The following is a 20032-nucleotide window of genomic DNA, read 5'->3' on the forward strand; positions in this document are numbered from 1 at the left end:
TCAGAGTCACGTAGGACAGGGGGTCAGGTTAGGCCGGAGGAGTGCTAGTGTGTGTAGGGGTTCCCCGTGGGAAAGGCCAACCAAGTCCTCGCGAAGGGGAGGGAGGGTCTAGTATGTGAAGGGTCGCCTATGGCCAGGTCGGGTAGAGTAAGAGAAGTTTTGTAAAGGGTTGGGTACGTCCCTACAAAACGCCATTTCTGTAATTCTCTGGAATTGGAAATAAACTATACTACTACTATATATAATCATATATAATTATATATAATTATATATGATCATATAGAGACAAAATTCATATATAATCATATATATTTATATATATGTAATTATATATAATCTTTTTTTCCCGGGTTGGTTGATTAGAGCCAACTTTATTAGATTCATATACGAATTTACGAAAACAAAACTTCCTCTATGAGGAAGCAATCCCAGGTAGCACATATTAGTTTTATATACGTTTTTTGAACGTATACATAGTTTCATAACCGTAAAGAACCATTAAGAAACGTTTGAACAAAAATGTCTTTGAAACCACCCGGGAAAAAAAGATTATATATAATTATATATATATATAATTATATATAAATATATGTGATTATATGTGATTATGTATAAAATTTGGTGCTTTATATAAAATTATATATGGGGCCATATATCATTATATATGGGCATATATAATTCCAAATATAACTAGATATGAACAATAGATCATATATGCATTCATGTATGGATACATATAAGATTCATATGGAAGTATATATAACCCTATATGATTATATATAATTATATATAATTATACAGGCGATTAAAATATATTTAAGTATATATATAAGGGGCATTCTTTCTCAACGTTACACCCCCCCTGCCCATTTTAAATTTTGGTTAAAAACATTTTTTTTGGGCTCAAATTACAGCAAATTTTATCTATTTTTCCATGCCGTGTGGCAGTTTTAAAAAATTCAACATGGCTAACCAAAAATGGCGGATAAGCGTAACTGCAACTTGAAATACGAGATTAAAATATGTGGATTTTCATGACACTTGGTACGTAAAGGTTTTTGGGGTCGCTGAATACAAATCTGAAGTTAGTTGTTCAAAATTCAAAATGACGGATCCAATATGGCAGACGATTTTTTTAAAAAAGCGATCCGATTTGCTTAAAAGTTGTTCGCGGCATCAAGCGACCACGCGGCTGTACGCAATCGTTACGCTCGCACGCGTCGAAATCTTGCAAAGTGTAATTCGTAGTGATTATAAGGAGATATAAGACTGTGAAGGTATGTGTGCGTGCGTGCGTGCGTGCGTGTGTGTGTGTGTGTGTGTGTGTGTGTGTGTGTGTGTGTGTGTGTGTGTGTGTGTGTGTGTGTGTGTGTGTGTGTGTGTGTGTGTGTGTGTGTGTGTGTGTGTGTGTGTGTGTGTGTGTGTGTGTGTGTGTGTGTGTGTGTTCAAAACTCAATCCCATACACATGTCATGAATTTGCAAGATAAGAACATATATTTTGGTAACCAAAAAATACTACTTTTAGCGCTACCCGGGAACAACGACGTGGACGTAGTAGTTTTCTGTTCCCATTGGGGTGCTTGATTAAAGTGAGTCCCCTTGCCTCTCACTATTCGTGGTGCTTGATCCTGATATCACTTGAGCTCTTACCCTCTACCTTTTAAAATCTCGATATGAAAGAGTCGATCTATCTCTATCATGGGAATATCTCTTTATTACCATTTCTTTGTTGATTGGTACGAAAGAATGATTTCTCATAATATTTGGAACTGGTGGAGAGATTTTTGAATAGCAGATTTAATGTTGCTCCACCAGTTCCAAATATTATGAGAAATCATTATTTCGTACCAATCAACAAAGAAATGGTAATAAAGAGATATTCCCATGATAGAGATAGATCGACTCTTTCATATCGAGATTTTAAAAGGTAGAGGGTAAGAGCTCAAGTGATATCAGGATCAAGCACCACGAATAGTGAGAGGCAAGGGGACTCACTTTAATCAAGCACCCCAATGGGAACAGAAAACTACTACGTCCACGTCGTTGTTCCCGGGTAGCGCTAAAAGTAGTATTTTTTGGTTACCAAAATATATGTTCTTATCTTGCAAATTCATGACATGTGTATGGGATTGAGTTTTGAACACACACACACACACACACACACACACACACACACACACACACACACACACACACACACACACACACACACACACGCGCGCGCACGCGCACACACACACACACACACACACACACACGCACACGCACGCACGCACGCACACATACCTTCACAGTCTTATATCTCCTTATAATCACTACGAATTACACTTTGCAAGATTTCGACGCGTGCGAGCGTAACGATTGCGTACAGCCGCGTGGTCGCTTGATGCCGCGAACAACTTTTAAGCAAATCGGATCGCTTTTTTAAAAAAATCGTCTGCCATATTGGATCCGCCATTTTGAATTTTGAACAACTAACTTCAGATTTGTATTCAGCGACCCCAAAAACCTTTACGTACCAAGTGTCATGAAAATCCACATATTTTAATCTCGTATTTCAAGTTGCAGTTACGCTTATCCGCCATTTTTGGTTAGCCATGTTGAATTTTTTAAAACTGCCACACGGCATGGAAAAATAGATAAAATTTGCTGTAATTTGAGCCCAAAAAAAATGTTTTTAACCAAAATTTAAAATGGGCAGGGGGGGTGTAACGTTGAGAAAGAATGCCCCATAAATGTTTTATATACATTTTGACATATTATATATAAGTTCATATAATTTATATATAAATTATATATAAGAAGCATTTATCCATGTAAATTATATATGATTATATATAATCATATATAAACTTTATATTCGGATTATCCAATAGATGGCATTCGATAGGATTCGTTTCTCGTATTTAAAATTTGACAGACAGTGGTATAAAAATGTCTCACGTCAAGCAGTGCCAAAGTTATAATATATGGAATAAATCATTTCACTTTTGATTCTATAGCTTTTGAAAAAATATAAATCTTAATTTATCAATGCTTTATTATCGAAGTTAACAGTTCTTTTTCAATATATATTGACTATATATGGTCATATATGATTATATCTATTTACATATATATAATCTCATTGTATATGTTCATGTATGTTTATATATAATTATATATAATTATATATGGGACGGCAGTGTGGTCTAGTGGTAGAGCGCCAGACTCGTAATCTGAGGAACCAGGTTCGAGTCCACTAGAGCCATGTAAACATGGAATGTTTTTCCGAAGCTGCTCCCCTCCGTGCGAGATAGGCTCTTGTGCGGAGCAAACTGGGCTCCGTCTTTCGGAAAGAGACGTTAAGCCGTTGGTCCAAAGGGTTAAAGTGAGAGGAGAAAGGGTAGTAGTGTAAAGGTTTGGGTAACGTTCCTTATAAAAACGACTTGCAAACCCTGTGGGGATAAGCAATAAAGAAAGTTTATGAGAGTTTTTATAATTATATATGATCATATAGAGACAAAATTCATATATAATTGCATTATATATAATCATATATATTTATATATAATTATATATAATCTTTTTGGACTTCCGGCTGAGTAAGGAAGGAGGGCAGACGCTCCGAAAAGAGAAGAAGAAATCAACGATGGAATAAAGGAGTAAGAACCGAGGAATGGAGTAAGAATCGAGGAAACACATAAAGGAAGGACGGAGGAAGACGCCCACTCGGCATGCAATATTTCAAAGGCATTTCTGCAAAATTCCATTTGAAATATTACATTTTTCATTAATATTTCAGAAATTTTTCACGACCGTTTCTACATCATTTCGGCAATGTTTTAATGTCCGCAATTATTTCAAATGCGACCATGCTGAAAGATTTCGGCAATGTTATGAAGTATTTCTCAAATATATCTACGAAATATTGCGGAAACACTTCAGAGATGTTTCAAATACATTTTACACTAAAAAAATGTTTCGTATTAGCAAACAAAATTTTCTTACTGACGCAAAAACTATTTGTTGATATGTGAAAAATAAAATATTTTATTACCGGAACAAAAAAAATATATTAAGCCGTATATGTGTGTATAGCCGTCGCGCGTTTGTCCGAAGAAATCCGCTCTCTCAACCGGTCACCCATCCAAGTAGTATACCGGCGCCTTGTCGCTTGACATCGATGATCGAACAGGGTAGTGGTGATCCTCTGACTCTGACGCTTCTTTCTTTCTTATACTTGCTTATTTTGGTGAGCATAAAGCTATCGCATAACAATATTAACAATACAGATATACGAATAAATCTTTTTTGCCAGTCAGCGTCGAATATTATTTTATATTAAATATTATTAAATATTTTATATTTTATATTAAAAATGCCATATGACAAAATTTGGAATATCAGAAAATTATTAATAATAGAGAAAAAATGCAATAATTATATAATAATAAATTTAATTTTTTATAAGTTCTAAAGTCTGTCAGCAACTTTTCGGAAATATTACAAATGCAATGTTGTATGTGAAACATTCAAAAATATAACGCGTGCAATGCAAACGTAATAATAGTTTTATCATGTATCAGAAATGTTTCTAAACCATTGTATCTGCAATATTTCTCCCGCAATATTGTAGAAAATTCACTGCCTGCAATTCAATTTTTCATTACCGACGCAATCTTTCGGAGATTTTTCACAGGTATTTTAGATGCGGTGTTGCGTTTGATATGTTACAGAAATATTATTCGTGCAAAGTAAACGTAATAGTGCTTTTGTAGTGCTTTGGAAATGTTTCTAAAATATTGCATCTGCTACATTTTTTTTGCAATATTACAGAAACTTATAAATATTGTAAACAACTTTCTGAAAGATTTCAGACATATTGTTAATGCAATATTGCAAAAAACATGGTGCAGGTACATTTTTAAAATATTTTAGATGCATAGTTGCAAGTGAGATGTTAATGAAGTGTTTCTGCATTGTTCCCGAATATTTCAATATTTCAGCAACATAACATGCCGCAGTGGGCGAGCACATGGAGGAGAAACTGGAGGCATAAAGGAATCGGAGTAAAACAGGATGAAAGTGCGGGGAAAAGTGAGGTTAAGTCGGAGCGAGACTAGGCCAGGAGAGGAGGAGAGAGAAGAGAGAGGATCGTCAAGGAAAGGGGCCGGAAATAGTAAGAAGAGGAGAGGGAACTAAAAGAGAGAGCGAACAGAGAAGTATAGGTGGAAAACGGGAGAAAGAGAGAGAGACGAACGAGAGTGTGAAAGACGCGGGCACGGAGCTGCGAAGCACGGAGACGCGTGTGGTGAGTCTGTGAGGCGAGATGGCGCTGAAGCGAGGACCGAGGCGGCGCTGGGTGTTGGCGGTGAGAGGCCCCGGCTAGGGCTGAGACGGCGCGGGGTGCCGGCCTCTCCGAAAGAGTGGGTTGACACCACTGCGAGGCGTCGAGGCGCAGCATTGGGACGCGCGGTGCCTGCGCGCGCGGCGACGAATGACAGACTTCAGAGGAAAAATTCAGCCACCTTTCAAAAGTTGATCTCGATGAAAAAAAAGTAGCAGCATGGAAGATAAGGAAAACGTGAGCAAAATGAAAGTGAAGAGAAAAGAAGCGACATTTAGGAGAAGAAACGAAAAGAGGAAGAGAAACGTAAACAGGAAGAAGAGCAAAAGAAAAGAAGGGAGAAAACGTAAAGAGGAAGAGAAAAGGCGTGAAGAAAGGAGAAAGCAGGAGGAGGAGAACTTAAAGAGGAAGCAGGAAAAAGAGAAGAGAAAGCGGGGAGAGTTTAAAAACTAGAAGAAAAACAGAAGAAAGAGGAGGAAAAGAAGAAGAAATTTGAGGAAGAGCTAAAAAGACAGGAAGAAGAGAGACTCAGGAAGGAGGCAGAGGCGCGACGACAGGCGAAAAATGAGGTCTGAGGTATGACGAAATAACAGAGAAAGTCAGCCACATTTCAGAAGCTGATCTCGATGAAGAAGGAGTAGCAGCATGGAAGATAAGGAAAACGTGTGCAAGAGGAAAGTGAAGAGAAAAAGAAGCCACATTTCAGAAGTTGATCTCGATAAAAAAGGAGTAGCAGCATGGAAGATAAGGAAAACGTGAGCAAAAGGAAAGGAAGAGAAAAAGAAGGTAACAAGAACATCTAGAAGAATGATAAATAAAGAAGGTTATGGACACGAGAAGGAAGAAACATAATAAAAATATTCGAGAAGCGACGCATAGATGATAGTAGTAAGAAAAAAGAGAGAGGAAAATTGAGAGAAGACAGAAACTCGAAGTATAAAAGTATTAGCAGTAAATGGCAAAGATATGGAGAAACAAAATGACGTAGTGGATAGAATAGAAAATATAAGTCAAAGCAGGATCAAGTTTTACCAATGAGGAAGAGGAACAACGGCGAAGAGAGATAAAGAAAGAGAGAAAGAGAGTACTTGCTCGGCAGTCAGGGTGTGCTCAAACCAGGGCCCCTGACATAACTTCTTTAAAGAAAGAGAGTAGAATGTAAAAGGAGGGGTAGAATAATGCGTGTTTATTTAGGTTGCAGGTAGGGAAGAGAGGAAGGAAGCCAAAAAGGAGTAGCCGGACAGATGAGATAGAAGCAGGAAGGATGGATGAGAGGAGGTTATGAGGAATATTCAGAGGAACCGACAAAGATGGAAGGAAGCCAGGAGGAAGGAAAGGAAGTAAGTCTGAAGAGAAGGCCGGGGGAGTAGTAAGGGGAAGGGAGGGTGGGTGTAAGCATGTGAGGTCGCCCAATGGCCAGGATTTGAAGGGAATAAATGAAAGTTGTAAAGGTTTGGGTACGTTCCTTAAAAACGCCTTGTAAAGCCGCGAGGCGCACAATAAAATAATTGATTGATATATAATCTTTTTTTCCTAGGCATGATTTAAGAAACGTATTTTTTTACGTTTCTATAGTTAACAAAAATACCTATTTGTTAAATTTTTCCTTTCAAAATTATAATTGCTTTATCTATATATATATATATATATATATATATATATATACAGGGTGTCCCATTTTAACTTGGACAGCAAAATATCTCAAAAACTAAGCTCCACATACAAAAATGTTTCAGACAAAAGTTGTATGGTTTCAAGGGGGACATAAGATGGTACCATTGGTTTGACCTTGGATGGTCGTTTAAAGCTCACGTAAACGACACCTTTAATTTCTTAAATGGAAATCCCTATTTTTCAATGCATATTCTTGTAGCTAATCTCGAGAGCTTTTCAAAACACTATAATAAAGTATTTTTTCATTAAGAACTTTTGGAATTATGAGGCTTGAAAGTTCTAGTATTTTGACATAAAATACAAAATATCTTGTAAAACATTAAGTTTTCGGTAATGTTACCTTAATACTTTTATGCACAGAATAATGAGACGAATCAATTGGTATGAAAAAAGGCACAGTTCCTTTAAGAAAAAATATGTAATTTGCAACACGCATCTGCATACTTTTTCTTAAAAGCAACTATGTCTTTTTTTCATACCAATTGATTCGTCTCATTATTCTGTGCATAAAAGTATTAAGGTAACATTACCGAAAACTTAATGTTTTACAAGATATTTTGTAATTTATGTCAAAATACTAGAACTTTCAAGCCTCATAATTCCAAAAGTTCTTAACGAAAAAATACTTTATTATAGTGTTTTGAAAAGCTCTCGAGATTAGCTACAAGAATATGCATTGAAAAATAGGGGTTTCCATTTAAGAAATTAAAGGTGTCGTTTATGTGAGCTTTAAACGACCATCCAAGGTCAAACCAATGGTACCATCTTATGTCCCCCTTGAAACCATACAACTTTTGTCTGAAACATTTTTGTATGTGGAGCTTAGTTTTTGAGATATTTTGCTGTCCAAGTTAAAATGGGACACCCTGTATATATATATATATATATATATATATATATATATATATATATAATAGCTTTAATAACCTTTTTTGAAACATTTAAATTTATATTGCACTAATTATTATTCCAGTCCAATCCAATCCAATGGCGCAAACAGTCCGAGTCGAACTTAGGCCTCCCCCAAAGTCATGTGCTTGTGGTGCGCACGCAGGAATTATTATTGCACAAAATAAATCATTTTATCCATGCACATATATCCACTTATTTACTTAAATTAATTTTGTCTTACCGGTCTTAATCTATTTGTCATCGGACAAATCTGAGCTTAGAAAACTTTCAACAGTTGCAAAATAAACGTTCTGCTGAACGTGGTCATTGAAAGAACATTTATACGTGTGTTCTGTTTTGAAGAACTTCCTGAACTGGTGCACATCAGTAATGCAATTAAGTTAGAGTGAGACAAGTATAATTTTGTTTCACTTTAACTTATTGCACGAATGTGCACCAGTTCAGGAATTTCTTCGAAAAAGAATAGACGTCATAGATGGTATATGCATAAAGCTTCTAGAACATTCTCACGCATATATGTCTCAAAGACGTCATAAACACGTTCAAAAAACGTGAAAAGTAGGAATTTCAAATGTCTTTATCTAAAATGTCTTTATCATTAAAACAAAACATTTCTATAATAATTTTTTAAACGTTATTTTATCGGAAAAGAAACGTTCCAACGAACGTTTTTCGAATGGACGTTTTTACTCATGAGAAACGTTTCTAGAAATCGGTTATAAAACGTTTCGGAAAAACGCTTATAAAACATTTCTGAAACGTGTATGTGCTACCTGGGAATACTTCTTCTACTTATAAACCTACGCGTTATATGCTCTGGAAAGCACTTTATCTCATCTTGCCCTCAATACAGTCCAAAAACGCTACAACAAAAATTAGCTATTATCTCGAGATATAAACTCTGTTACAATTGATTAGGATCACATCGTGTTTCAACCTGTCGAGTAACGAAACGTTGTCAAAAGTGTGGACGCAAGCACCACACTACGATACATCAATCAAACGCATCTCCGTCTAAGGAAAAGGAGAATTCTGTTTGTAAGAAAGAGTCTCTGTCAACCACACCTCAAAAATCCGAAGCTAAGGTTCTACATTCGTCAAGTAATATGTCATTCGGATTTTCTATTTTGTTAGCTACAGCACAAGTTATTATAGTTTCCCCTTCAGGACTTATGAAAGTCAGGGCATTAATCGATCAAGGTTCCGAAGTTTCAATAATAACAGAACGAGTTACTCAACAACTCAAATTGCCGCGTAACCATTCTTCAATTTCATTGACTGGTATTGGCGCGCAAAAGGTAAATAAAACAAAGGGTGTTACTTCTTTCGTATTAAGATCACATTTTAATTCAGAATTTGAAATTCAAGTTAAAGCCTATATTTTACCAAAGTTAACTTCTTCACTTCCTTCTATTCAGCATGATAGGGATACATGGCCTCATTTGAACGGTCTTAAACTCACAGACCCCGAATTAAATAAACCAGGATTTATCGATTTAATATTAGGAGCCGATATGTACGGACACATAATTGAGGAGGGCATAGTAAAGGGAAAACCAAACACTCCTATTGTTCAGTCCACCAAGATAGGTTGGATTATATCAGGTACAACAAGTCCTACGAATCCAAGTACTAAAGTTCAAGGCTATCACGTTACAGTTAACGACGAACTTCACGACTTGCTCAGACGCTTTTAAGAAATTGAAGAAATTTCAACTTTCAATAATACTTTATCTGCTGACGAACAAGCTTGTGAGAATCACTTTAAAGTAACTCACTCTAGAGACTCGGACGGAAGGTACATTGTAAAGCTTCCTTTTAAAGAATCTACTGATAAACTTGGAAATTCAAAAGCTAAAGCCATTCGACTAGTTACAAATTTGTTTAATAAATTTTCTAGTAATCCGACTTACGTCAAATCTTATACAGATTTTATTCAGGAATATGAGAATTTGCATCATATGCAAAGACTGAAGATACACAGAATGAACCTCAGAGAGTTTATTATCTTCCGCTTCACGGAGTTTATCGCGAACAAAGCCTCAGTACAAAACTACGAGTCGTCTTCAACGGCTCTAGTAAAACGACAACGGGATATTCTCTCAATCAACTTCTTTATTCAGGAGCAAAGTTACAACTTGATCTTTTTAACGTTTTAATTTGGTTTAGATTATTTCGGTACGTCTTTTTCTCTGACATAGAGAAAATGTATAGACAAATACGAGTCCATCCTGATGATTGGAATGTACAACGAATTGTATGGATAAGCCCTTCTGGTGAAATCATTATCTTTGTTCTTATTATGGTTACTTATGGTCTTATTTGCGCTCCGTTCTTAGCTTTACGCACTTTTGAACAACTCATCATTGATGAAGGATACAGATTTCTTCTTGCACTTCCCACAATGGAAAAGGGAAGATACGTTGACGATTTCTTTGGAGGTGAAGACACTATCGAAAAGGCATGTAAGGTTGTCGATCAGGTAAACCAGCTCTGCATGGCGGGCGGTTTTCCATTGCAAAAATGGGTTAGCAATAATCCAGAAGTTCTTAGATCTATTCCAGTAGATAAGCGAATTAGTACATCATTCATTCAAATTGATGACTCATCCATTGTACATGCTCTCGGACTGTCTTGGCAACCATCCACTGATCAATTTAAGTTTACTTTGAATTTAGATGAACCAAAAACAGTTTCTAAACGTACTATTCTATCTACCACTACTTGCTAAATTGTTTGATCCTTTAGGGTTCATATCACCCATTACTATTTCAGGTAAAGTTCTTATTCAAGAATTGTGGTCCAGTGGACTGGGATGGGACGATCAACTCCCTCCTGTTCTTTTGGACAGATGGACGACCTTTGTTGACAAACTACGAGAGGCGTCAAGCTTCACCTTTCCTAGATGGATTGGTTTCAATTCTATTGATTCATTTGAAATGCACGGTTTCTGTGATGCATCTCAACAAGCAATAGCTGCTGTTGTTTACCTTCGAGCCTGTTCTAATGAAGAACTTGTTACTATCAATCTTGTAGCTTCGAAAACAAAAGTCGCCCCATTAAAGAGACTTACTATACCGCGACTTGAACTCTTAGGAGCCGTACTACTCATTAAATTAATGAAATCCATTCTTCTCACGTTAGAGAAACCTGACTTGCCTATATTCGCATGGCTCGATTCATCCGTAGCTTACACCTGGATCACTAATCATCCATCACGATGGAAGGAATTTGTACACAACAGAGTTTGCTACATTCAAGAGACACTACCACAATGCAAGTGGGGTCTGGTACCAGGTACTGAAAACCCAGCAGATTTAGCAACTAGAGGAATAACTCCCTCACAATTAACTGAGAGTTCCACATGGTGGATAGGACCTGAATGGCTTTCGCAACAAGGTTCTGCGTGGCCACGAGTCTCTGCATTGCCGATCAATGAGAATCTCGAAGAAAGAGAACGTCAAGTCTTTACAATTGCAACTAATAAACGCACAGAAGTATGGGATCTTCTTTTTAGGTACTCGAGTCTTACTAGATTGTTAAGGATAACAGCTTTATGTCGAAAATTCATTACTAAGTTAAAAGGGATTGATAGTCCAACTTCGACTACTTTAATTTCTACTAGTGACGTAGAAAACGAACGACTCTTTTGGGTAAAGGTAATTCAAATTTCATCATTCTCTTATGAGTTCAGGGTCCTATCTCAAGGACAGTCACTTCCAAATTCTAATTCGTTATCACGCCTTACTCCGTATATTGATTCCAATGGACTTTTACGAGTAGGCGGCCGTTTTTGCAACATTCTCTTCTACCAGATAATTCAAAACATCCATTTATTTTACCAAAAGATTCCGCTCTCACTACTTTGGTGATATCTGATGCACATTCTCGCACCCTTTATAGAGGAACCCAAGTAACATTGTCATTCGTGCGTCAAAATTACTGGATTATTAGAGGTCGTTTAGCTATCAAATCATTTATTTTGAGATGTGTAAAGTGCACTAGATTTCGTCAACAAGCTCAGCAGCTTATGGGTCAACTTCCAATAGAAAAGGTTACACCATCTCGCCCATTCCTTTATTCAGGAGTTGATTATAAAAATTTTTGAAATTTTTTGTAATCCTATCTCTCTAGTCTCTCTAGTCTCTCTAGTCTCTCTAGTATAAAAAAATCCATGTTTACCCGAGAAGTGAGCGTTCCCAGTCGAATGTCTCGCACGTAGTGTTGCCGCTTTTCCGCGCGTTTGATTGGCCGGTCGAAGCCGGGGGCGATCGCGGCGAGTTTCGTGCGAGCTTCGTGCGTGTGTGTCGTGATGTGACAGCTCGTGTCGTGTCATCGTTAGGAGGTTAATATATTATACTGGCAACATGGACATTGTAATTTTATTTAAAAAAAGGAAAAGGATGTTTTTGAGAAATACATTTGTTACATTATGTCAAAATCCATATCGACTACGGCCGTCTAAGAAATATTATCACGATCAGGACTGGATTAAGGAAGGAAAATTGTCAAGGTAATTTATTTATTAATATATTTACATTTATATATTTTGATTGTGCGTATGGTTATAATTATTTATATATAGTAATCTGTTTATATGTTATTTATTGTTTTTATATAAATGTGATGACTTATTACAGAGAGCGAAGGAGTGATGGATGATGATTAACGGCGAACTGGTAAAAGTAGAATTGCACATGTGATTTTATGGAAGAGGACGGTTTACTGATCTCTGTCTCTGCTGGCAACATGGACATTGTAATTTTATTGAAAAAAGGAAAAGGATGTTCCTGAGAGAGAAATACATTTGTTACATATGTCAAAATCCATATCGACTACGGCCGTCTAAGAAATATTATCACGATCAGGACTGGATTAAGGAAGGAAAATTGTCAAGGTAATTTATTTATTAATATATTTACATTTACATTTAGATTGTGCGTGTGGTTATAATTATTTATATATAGTAATCTGTTTATATGTTATTTATTGTTTTATATAAATGTGATGACTTATTACAGAGAGCGAAGGGGTGATGATGATAATTAACGGCGAACTGGTAAAAGTAGAACAACTTCGGAGAGAAGAAATAATAAATTGTACATGTGGTTTTATGGTAGAGGACGGTTTAATAATCTCTGTCTCTGCTGGCAACATGGACATTGTAATTTTATTGAAAAGGAAAAGGATGTTCCTGAGAGAAATACATTTGTTACATATGTCAAAATCCATATCGACTATGGCCGTCTAAGAAATATTATCACGTTCAGAACTGGATTAAGGAAGGAAAATTGTCAAGGTAATTTATTTATTAATATATTTACATTTATATTTTGATTGTGCGTGTGGTTATAATTATTTATATATAGTAATCTGTTTATATGTTATTTATTGATTTTTTAATTTGCAGCTTGTCTAACCGAACTCAAAATTAGTCTAAGATAAATCAAAGGACTGCAATGTTGAAGCGTTCTTATGACTTGGTTGCTGCACTTTTACAAATTCAACAACTTTTTCACAGTCTGCGCGTAAAAATCAACGTGGCACATTAAGTTGTAAAGTTATACGTCTGCCTTCTTGGAAAAGTTTTTTTGTCTGCATTATAACGACTAATTTGTTTGAATACGTTCTTTAAGATTACGTAGAGATACTTTGGACAGCAGTGAAGATTGCGTTCGGGATTTACTGTCAAGAGGTGGTTATCAGAGAGGTCCGATAATTCAGGATATATGAGTGGCAAACAAGGTCGTTCTCCAACCCAGCGTAGAGATCGTAGAGACGAATATCGTCGTACTACTGATGACGAAGACACTGTTTTAAACATCCAAGACGTTTCAAGCATTGATAAAGGTAATAATAATAATACTTATTGATCGCGCGTGTGCGTGCGTGCGTGCGTGCGTGCGTGCGCGTGTACACGTGTGCGTGTGTACGTGTGTGAAAGACGTGCTTGATCGGTAGGCTGACGCGCATATTTGTATATGTATATGAATACATTTAGAGTTAATCTATATACATTTGTTTAGGCAGTAATGCCGGCCCATGCGACTAATCGACCATGAATAGCAAGGAAGGAACACCCGTGAACGACGTATCCATGTCTAACAACAGTTCGCAAGGATCTAAAGGCCAAAAAGAACATCGGTCTTGTACTCCTCGTATGCAGCAGAGCAATAAGCCTAAAGAAGCTCTATAATTAATGGTACCAGTGACTAAGCAACTACGTTGCGTTGTCGCCAATCGCCAATCGCTATTAACGTTGCTACGTTACACCTGATGAGAGTTATTAATTCCCAGCTCGTAATGTGACGCATACCGATACAAGGACTACACGATTATGGAACGCGACATGATTAGTCTACGCTCGTTGTTAAGACTGTTTGTTACCGACATAAGAATACGACAGTTATTTAAGAAATCGTCATTCTCCTTAAACACATTTAAGGACACATAATATTAATATCCATGCATGGTTTAGTTTAATGATGGTAATTACACTGTCATGTTTGATATACGGATATATTTATTGGGAGATAGAGGAGTAGCATTTGGTAAGAAGGATTCCCTGATTGTGAAACTGTGCCTCATTTTTATACTAAGCTCCTAACTTATGTGGATGTACCGTATGGTACACCTTGGTCACTTGTTAACGTTTAACGATCCAATATTAGGCTGGATAACGCGCGGCTCGTACGTCAATTATCGCTCTGGATAGATTTTTCATCTAGATATGTCGCTCAGTACTTACACAATACATACAATTTGGTATTCGTAGTGTGATGTTCTGGTATCGTTCCGATATCGAGTTTATTTAATTTAGCTTAATAGAGTCTTAATCCGATGGGCAAATTATTCAACATACTTTTCACGAATGTTCCGTATTGAGGTAAAATATGTATTGTTGCTTTGATATTTTATCACTTTATTACTCGACCCAATAATCTCTTCGATTACTTTGATACGCGCTATCGGAGGTGATTATGAAAACCGAAAAATGAATGTGACATAACTAAGATGTAACTTGATGCGGTACAAGGAAAATGGATTTCTGTTATTATTTAATCGTAACAATGGTAGGCGGCAGCTTTAAGAAATTCTGGTTCAAAAATGTTCCCAATGATGTTCCTTTCTATTTACTTGAGAAAATTGAGTTTCTGATTTACGATTATTAGTAGAGTTATTTAACAACACTATATTTTTACGTTTTAAAGCTGTGTTGATTAATAGCATCGTGATGATGGCGAAAATGACTTGTTCAATTCTAACATGGTCAGATGTGCACATGGAGTCGGTTTTTATTTCCGAATACATTTTTTACGTAATTTAGCTTTTCTTTCTTTCTTTTTTTTCTTTTTTTCCTTTTCTTTTAATTATTATATATATATATATATATATATTTTACATATACGTACATCTAATCCTGAAAAATGATAGGATACATTTTAATAATTGTTTTTTAAGAGAAAAATAAAAATTTATTTCAAATTTTTATGCGAAACATTAAAAAATAATTGTTTAACCTATTCCATAAAACAATTAAGGCACGTGAATACAGAGGTTAACCAAATCGTAAACTCCCCAACGGCACGTCACATTGTCAACGCGGGCAACCACGGGGAACACGCGTGACGGCGTTCCGGTGCCATAGGATCAGCACGGACCCTCGAGCAACCTAACCAAGCCGCGTTTCTCGCGGGTGAGCGATAAATAGCGACAGGGGGGGTTAGAAAAGCTCGCGGTGGAGCGCGACCATTTTACCGACTCGACGGCGTCCTCGCGCCGATTCCTCGACGCGCCGACGACGACGACGACGACGGCCACGACCACAACGACGACGACGACGACGACGACGACGACGACGACGACGACGATGACCACCACCGACACCACCACCACTAAAACGGCGGCGACAATGACGCCGAGACGATGCGGCGAACGCTGGACGATGCGGTCGCACGCGCGACTGTCACTGACACAATGACCAACAACGACGATCTACCGCGCGCGCGGCATGTCAACTCTCGCGCGAAAATCGCGGGATCTCAGAGCCGTGCCGTGTCTCGCCGTACCTCGCCGACGTGCCGTGAGCGCGAGCGATCTCGAAAACAACGGTCCGCCATCTTTTCGGTCGGCCAAAACACCCGTTTTGCGACGATACGTGCGTACCATTTCCCTCCTACACAAATTGACGCACGTGCAAGGGAAGACAGAATCACGCTCGAGGGAAACCTAACCTGAAATCGCCGTGAGCTGAAGTCGTGCGCCCGGCGCGCCACAGTGACGAGACTGGCGGACTAGCCCGGGTGCTTACTGGCGGATAAGCCCCAAACATAAGTTTCAGGTTTGATCGCCTACGAAATATTAGACATCAACGATAATGAAAAAACTACACTGGATTCGTGTTCAGCATGCATTACTCTTTATAATCACGTACCTCGAGATTTGGAGAGCAAATATTATTGCAGATATTACAATATTTCCACGCGCAGAAAATTTCACTTTCACCTTTCGAAAACACGTTTGCCCTCGTAAAAATCATAACACGGCAGGTAACCTGCCGAAACTCCGTTGGTCACATGGGTACCATAAGCAGCGTTTACAATGTTAATAGCGAGTTCGCACAATATACAGGTTCCGAGATATTTGATTTGGCGGATTTACCCCGTTAGCGGTCTAGCCCCGGTCTCCCCTATATTGACTTTGAGTTTTATTCAATATGTAGGTATTATTATTATACATTGATATTAATTATAGTAGTATATTAAGAGTAAAAAATGGCGATGACCTTTATGTGACCTTATAGAATCGATTTTTTCAAAAATTGATTTTTGATCGATCAAATTTTTGGTTTATTTGTGCCCCTTGATATCTTACAAATTTTGTCTGAAACGTTTTCTCGTATCTTTCATATTTTTCGAGATATTTGTTTGGGGTATTTAAAATAACATATCCTGTATATATGTATATGTATATACATATACAGGGTCCGCAAACAAAAAGTGTACACCACCTACATTTCAGAAATGGCTTAAAATTATGAAAAATATCGAAATACGTGTTTGATTATTTCGATGGGCAACTCATTTAAGGGGATTGGGGGTTGTCTTCCCAAGGGATTGCCCCAAGGGGACTCCAACTTAAAAATTTCAAATGGAACCTCTTATATTGTATATTGTTAGAAAGAGCATAAAATAGGAAAAATTTTGGCTCAAACCAGAGGTTGATACGTTGACCCGTTCGGGAATTGATTTTTTAACCAAAAATAAGAAGTTAAAATAAGAAGAATTTTCATGAACGTTTGTTTGACGTTTACGTGCGCGTTTGTGAGAGTTCGTTGAGAGTTTAGAAACGTAATTTTCTTGCTAGAAGCATTTAAAAATTTACTGGCATTTACTTAATAGAATGTATAAAATCAAGAAGGTCGGGAAATATTCAGCACAGATATTGAGTACTGTTTACAAATAAAAACCAAATACTTCCTACGAAGCAAGCAGCTGTAAATTACTGGAGCACAGAAATGGTCATAACTCGGAAATAAAGTCAAATAGGACATATGTTTATATTTTTTCATTGTTTTTGTGTCCTGAATCCACTACTGCAATTCTTTCCACTTATTAGGAAACACCCTGTATAGATGTATGTATGTATGTATGTACCTATGTATATGTACAGTTGTCGAATGTCAAACGTTAAGAAAAGTAGAAGATTAGGAACAAGATGTTAAGGCTGTGGTCCATTTGATGCTACAAATGCTTTGAAGCGTTCTTCATCTTCTTCGTTTTTCTTCACTGAAAGAAAAGAGAAGAGGAATACTTCGAAGAGCATTTGTAATGTTAAGTGGATCGCAGCTTAAGTAAACATGAATGGAACTACATACCATTAATTTTAAAAATTATAAGAGGAATGACTAAATGTGGGATAATTAGGACAGCGAGTAAGGAATTACACAGACTAAAATCAAAGGCGAGTATACAAGACAATGCAATACAATTTTATATGTAACAAAAACAGATGTAATTATATCCTGTATGGTTAATAGGCCAGTCATATTAGACTAATTTAGGGGGATAACCTTCCAATTAATCTTCCCAGGTTGCAACCACCATGAATCGCTTTGATTTGAGGTGCTCTAAGTGGGATTTATTTTGCTTTGCAAAATTAATGCGCAATAAAAAATTATTAACAATATTATCAACAAAAAACATAATTTTTTTTACTTTTTTCTCAAATATCTCGAAAACTAAGCAAGATAGGGTTACTAACTATACGTACCTCTTTTGTAGAGCGTAAAATTATCTACAATAATGATCTGAACAACATTTATCGTCAAGTCAGTTGTTTAGCTTGCACGCGCCGTCAAAGTCCGAGACTCGGATCTCGAAAACCCTCGATTTCATCGTTTTTTTTATGTTGCGCCGGTGATTTTTTCCGTCATTTAAAATGGAATTAAAAATCCCCCAAAAATCACACATCATCTGAGAACTAGAAAGAATACTTTTCATGATGTAACCGATTTTTTAGACCCTTTTTCTTTAGTTTGTAGCTATGTAAGCAAAAAATTTTGATTTTTTGAAATAGTCTTAGTTTTTTGCTGTTTTCAGGTCTTAAAATTTATTTCAGACGAATTTTATCATATGCATCTTGTTGTGGACGAAATTTTCAACAAAAAAAGACCCTTGTATTTTTTTCGTACGACAAACGCTGATTTTTCTATTGACACGCAAAGTTATCCAATATTGCGCACAGGTCGGATAACGCTTTTTTTACACTAAAATAATTATTTTTCATTAAAATTTACTAGGAGAATAATAGGAATATATGATTTTTCGCATCATTATTGAACCATATTGCAAAGCCGTTTTTTGCATAAAGAGATATTGCGAGACAGCGAAGGTAGAGTGTGGAAGAAGGAGGGGGAAGAATAAGAGAGGCAGAGGATGGAAGCAATCCAGAAGAGGAAGACGAAGGGGACGATGAAGGTAAAAAAGAGGATGAAGAAGAGAATGTATGAAGAAAGGACAAAGATGAGGGTAAGGGTTATGGAGAGAGAGGGAGAGGGAGAGGGAGGAGAGAGAGAGAGAGAGAGAGAGAGAGAGAGAGAGAGGGAGAGAGAGAGAGGGAGAGAGAGGGAGAGAGAGAGAGAGAGAGAGAGAGGAGAGGGATTGATTGATTGATTGATTGATCATTTATTATGCCCAAGCAATGCTACAGGGCCAAAGTATACAAAGAAAATTGTAACCGCAAGCACATGCTCTCTCTCAAACAATGGGCATTACAAGCCAACTTACAACTAACGTACTTAAAACTAACGCTACTTACAACTAACGCAACTTAAAACTATAGAGAAACATAACGCGAACTAAAATTAGAAGAGTACACTCGCAGGAGGTACGCAAGAACAAAAGAACAAAGGCCCGTCACTCCGATTCAGACGAAAGCAAAAACGCAAAAAGTAGGCTTTGGAAGATGGAAGTGGAAGATGCAGAAGTAATTGTATCAGGAAGAGAATGCCAGAGTAGATGGAAGAAAGTTGGAAGGATTTCTGAAGCAACAGTTCTGTGAGCAGAATATGGAACGTTGAGTGGATGAAGCAGCTAGTCGGTCAGATCTCCTAAGTGCTGAGATCGGGAGGAGGAAGAGCTACGTAGATATGAAGGAGAACACATATGTAGAATGCGATAGATCTGACATCCAAGAAAGTAGATCTCCTATTTTCAACCGAAAGAGCCACCTCAACTGACGTCGATACGTGTAATGTGTTCGCACGCTTAAGGTCTAGTGAAACGAGACAACAGTTGACGAGCCTTTGCAATTTGTATTCAACTCGCCGCTCAAACCATGATATACGAGACACAATAATCGATTGTGGCATGATTGGGTAGTGACAAGTTTAATCTGAGATGGTAGAAAGAGAGTTCTTGTTGAACTTCAAATTATTCAAAGCATAATGCACTCTTTGTGAGATCGCGAGATATGTCTCTTCCACGAAAGATTGGACATAAAAAGACACCAAATTTCCTACCTCATTACAAATGGTAGGGTATTATTCACAATGATAGGTGTAGACTACTAAGATCAATGGTATTAATATAAGCTGACTTCCAAAAATAATAAAA

General features: G+C 37.1%; 1 long non-coding RNA gene across 1 annotated transcript; it reads left to right on the forward strand.

The window, feature by feature from the left end:
• The first annotated feature begins 8717 nt into the window (after window positions 1-8717).
• Window positions 8718-14826, forward strand: LOC139782926 (uncharacterized). The gene is made up of 6 exons (XR_011721061.1): window positions 8718-9214; window positions 12069-12429; window positions 12557-12813; window positions 12938-13215; window positions 13327-13766; window positions 13943-14826. It is a non-coding gene; the product is annotated as an uncharacterized lncRNA (long non-coding RNA).
• The last annotated feature ends 5206 nt before the right edge of the window (window positions 14827-20032 follow it).

Source organism: Temnothorax nylanderi, unplaced genomic scaffold (genome assembly GCF_030848795.1).
Source record: "Temnothorax nylanderi isolate EJ_2023f unplaced genomic scaffold, tnyl_v1.0 TNYL_tig0452_pilon, whole genome shotgun sequence".
Classification (NCBI taxonomy): Eukaryota; Metazoa; Arthropoda; class Insecta; order Hymenoptera; family Formicidae; genus Temnothorax; species Temnothorax nylanderi.